Source organism: Otolemur garnettii, unplaced genomic scaffold, assembly GCF_000181295.1.
Source record: "Otolemur garnettii isolate 467f Iridium unplaced genomic scaffold, OtoGar3 scaffold00007, whole genome shotgun sequence".
In the NCBI taxonomy this organism is placed as follows: Eukaryota; Metazoa; Chordata; class Mammalia; order Primates; family Galagidae; genus Otolemur; species Otolemur garnettii.
In genome coordinates this window covers 17857678-17862116 of record NW_003852402.1, presented here as the reverse complement: position 1 = coordinate 17862116, position 4439 = coordinate 17857678, and the positions used below count along the sequence as shown (strand labels likewise).

Here is a 4439-nt window from a genome sequence, read left to right as displayed (position 1 = left end):
ATTCCACATGACATATTTAATGGAGTCTTTTGGAGTCTCCGTTTCTACAACTAGAAAACCGTTTACAAAACTATCTACCCCTGGCTCGGTACCTATAGCACAGTGGTTACGGTGTCAGCCATATACACTGAGACTGGTGGGTTCGAACCCAGCCCGGGCCTGCTAAACAACAATGATAACCGCAACACATTATTCTTAGTAAAGCATCACAAGAATGGAGAACCATGAATCCTATGTATTCAGTTTTGATATAAGGACAATTAATGACCTAGTACACGGTAGGGGTGGGGGAAGGAGAGAGCAGAAAGGGAGAGAAAGAGGGAGGAGGGTGGGGGAAAAGAAGAGCAGAAAGAGGAAAGGAGGGGGTGGGGTCTCGGTGTGTGACACACCTTTTGGGGACAAGACACAATTGTGAGAGGGACTTTACCTAACAAATACAATCAGTGTAACCTGTTTTTTTATACTCTCAAGAAATCCCCAACAATAAAAAAAAAAATTCCCCTCCCAAAAAGTAACCAGTTGTTGTGGTGGGCACCTTAGTCCCCACTACTTGGGAGGCTGAGGCAAGAGAATCACTTAAGCTCAAGAGTTTGAGGTTGCTGTGAGCTGTGATACCGCGGCACTCTATCCAGGGCAACATAGTGAGAGTCTGTTTTTTTAAAAAAAAAAAAAATCTATCTACCCCTTTTTCATTCTAGGGTTATTTAAGGATCAAAAGAAAAAAATATATAGAAAAGAGTTTTGAAAATTGTGAAGTACAAACGTTAAGATGTTTTAAAGACAAATAATGATGTTCATAATATCTGCCACATTTGCATGTATACTTAAGTCTAAACTCAAGGGTAGATACATTGACCTTTAAGAGTCAAGTATACTAAGCCATCTAAAAATCATTTTTAAAAAGCTAAGAGTTAATTCCATGTAATAGTCAATACATTAAGGGAGTCTAAATGTTGTTGTGACGTGGATCATCTTGTACAATGCTTATGTTGGGGCTTTTAATGTGCCTGTCAACAGAATAGTGTTCATTGTACCTGACAGGTAAGCTGTTATTTCTCAACTTGTTGTTATTTCCCCCCACCTTTCCCTGTCTTATTTTCCAATGTCCTTTACATGTCCTTGTGCCCATGTGTCTCCATTATTTAGTAAGTACATGTGGTGTCTGTTTTTTCATCACTGAGATACTTCATTAAGGATAATAAGGGTCTCCAGTTTCATCCAAGTTGCTATAAAAGACATTATTTCAGAACGATACAGAGAAGATCAGCATGGCCCCTGCACAAGGATGACGTGCAAATTCGTGAAGCGTTCCAAAAAAAAAAAAAAAAGACATTATTTCATTCCTTTTTATGGCTGAGTAGTACTCTATGATGTGTGTCTGTGTGGTATTTTATCCATATTTTCGTGAAGGATTCAAAAAAAAAAAAAAAAAGACATTATTTCATTCCTTTTTATGGCTGAGTAGTACTCTATGATGTGTGTCTGTGTGGTATTTTATCCATATTTTCTTTATCCACTCATAAATTGATGGACACTTAGGTCAATTCCACATTTTCTCAGTTGTTACTTGGTCTGTGACAAACATCCGAGGACAGATATCTTTTTGATAAAATGACTTCTTTTCCTGGAATAGATATCCATTGGTGAGATTGCTGGATCAAATGAAAAGTCTACATTTATTATTTTGAGAAACCTCCCCTGTATTAACACATTGAGGGTGGACAGGAAGGTATTTACTACAAAGATAGGAGATTGCTCCTCAATTATCTGATAAATACAAATCTTTGCTCATAGTGCATTCTGGGACTGCTCCCCATTTCCAAATACAGTTAAAAGAGGAAAACTCTGACCCATCCCAAGTCAAGCCTTCAGCCTACAGAGTTCTCCTGGTAGGAGTGTCTGTCCTAGGACAGAGGGAAGGGTAGGACAGATGGGTTGATTTCTATTCTATTTCCTTTTGGGCCACTACATCTCAGTAAATGGGCTCTGTTTTAAAAGTACAGAAGTGAACAGGGCTTTAAGTCGCCCTTTTTGTTTGGTCAGGACTGAACTAAGATATTTGGAAACTCTGAGCATGGAGATCGTGGGTGCCTACTGCCATATGTAATTTTTTTTATTAAGTCATATATGCATAGATCATGAATACATTTATGCCTCTGGGGGAGTCAATGTGTTGATTATTTGTACAAATTAGAGTGCATACATCCTACTAATTAACATAACTTTCACCTCATTTACTTCATCACAGTGTTAAGACATTTGTGTTCTATACTTGATCTATTTGACTTGTACCCTTACAATATGCTCCATAAGTGTGGTCCCACCATTAACTCTGCCATATGTAATTTAAAACTTGCTTCCCAATGACATGAAACTTGATGCATACTTAGGCCCAGATATTCTGATTAGGAACTTCCTGACATATTGCCAAAAAAGCAACTTCTCTACATTTTAGTGGATTTTTGTTTGCTTTTCATTTGGGCACAGAGACTGTTTTCTCTTCATTTTACAAACTTAGCCCTCCTGTTGGGTATTCTGTCTACATACAGATTGGAAAAGACCCCAGGAAAGCTAGAGAAGAACTCTAAGTGACCTAACCAGTAGGCATCCATTTCAAATTGGAAAATAAACTAAAATAAAATCTTAAGGCTCTTCTCCAGTGCCTAACTTACTGGACACCCTTTTGGCCAAGGGGATCCCTAAAACTGAGTTGTTTAGCCATCCTCCCCATCTTAAAGATATCCTTTGTGACTCATTACCAGGCCTAAGGCTATGCAACACATACCTGCAGGTCCTCAACATACACAACCAACCACCTGAGTCTGGCCATATGTTCTACTGTTTGTCTCTTAATGACAGACTCTTATCATAACTGAAGCATTCCTTTTCACTGACTCCTGGTCTATTAAACAGAGCCTGACTCTTTCAGCCAATTGTCATCTCAAGAATCTTTAAACCCACTACAACCTATAAGCCTCTGCTTTGAGATGTCCAACCTCTGGGGCCAAGCAAAAGTATGCCTTCCACATACTGATTTGTGATTTTACCTATAATTCTGGTCTTCCTGAAATGGAAAAAAAAACAAACTGTAACACCACCACAATGAGTTCACTTACTCAAGACTCCTCGGGATGGCTCCCATCCTAGTCCTCAAATTCAGCTCAGAATAAATCTCTTCAAATTATTCTGCAGAATATGGCTCCTTTTCTGTTCAGATCTCCTGATCTATACCAACAGCAAACTTTAATTGATACATACAAAATAGGTAAAGTCTCATACGATGGGCCGTGGAAAATGATTTATTTCTGAATGTGATTGCATTACACTATGTAAGAACAAATTCTAATTGGTAATGTAAGTTCAGCCTATAAATATTTATGTTGAACGCCATTATTTAATAAGCCTCTTAACCACCCTCCTGATTTTATTGAGCCTGCTTTTAAACTTTAATTGGGTGTAATGATCAGACAATTATAAAATGCTAGCATTCTATATGCTACGAATGAGGAGTTCAATACTGTACTTTTCATTCTGGTTAGTGGGCCCTGCCACTCTGGATCCGAAATTTAACCTTTACACAGTTTCTCAGGGTTTATTGGGTGTTTATTGGCCACAGGCCTATAAACATAACATGGAATAGTTACAGTCATAGGCTGGTTATGTAATTTGATCAACCAGACCAGTAAACGTCAAAATGCAAATTGCATACAAGTTGTAACCTGTCGTTGTTTCCTGGATCAGACTTCTAAAGGTAAAATTCTCAGTATTCTTGATTCAGACCTTTTTTTTTCCTCTCTTGACTAAGAGGCAATCTTCTCCACTCTTGGTGTTTCATAGGAGGCAGGGATTTTAGAATTCTCTCGCATTTCAAGTGCCCACATCACTGCTGTTGCCTTTCTAAAAGTTGTACATGACCCTGAGTACAAAAAAAAAAAAAAACCTATGGGAAAAAACCTAGTGGAGGACAAATTCACCCAAGTGCAAATTACCTCAAGATTCAGTTTCCCTCTTTTTGTAGAACTAACAAATGAATCTTAGGAGTTGGGACAAAAAAAAACTCACCGAAGTGAGCCTTGAGAGACATTTGTGCTGGTGATGACAGCATTTTCATGGTAATTTGTTAATGTTCTTGCAAAGCCTGGGTAATTTACCTCCTAAAATCTGGCTTAATAGCTTTGTATATTTCAGGGCTTCCACAGGGAGCCACATGCAGGCTTTGGGCCTTGGTGCCTGCAGGCATGTATTGCTACCCAAAAATCTCAGGCCAGACCTCCTGGCTGCCTTTCCCTTTCTCAGCCCCACAGCACCTTTATAATCTCAAAGCCAGTGGTTGGTGTGGGATGCTGAGTAGGAGTCAAAAGAAGCAGGGAGTTTGGTGAAAGACGGGGCAGAGAACACAGTGTGAATCAAACTCTGGAAGGCAATCACCTGCCAGATAC

At 39.0% G+C, this 4439-nt stretch overlaps 1 non-coding gene across 1 annotated transcript; it reads left to right on the top strand.

Annotated features, from left to right (window-relative positions):
* Positions 1 to 1212: 1212 nt before the first annotated feature.
* Positions 1213 to 1320, top strand: LOC111723035. Its single transcript, XR_002771665.1, has one exon. It is a non-coding gene; the product is annotated as a U6 spliceosomal RNA (small nuclear RNA).
* Positions 1321 to 4439: the final 3119 nt, after the last annotated feature.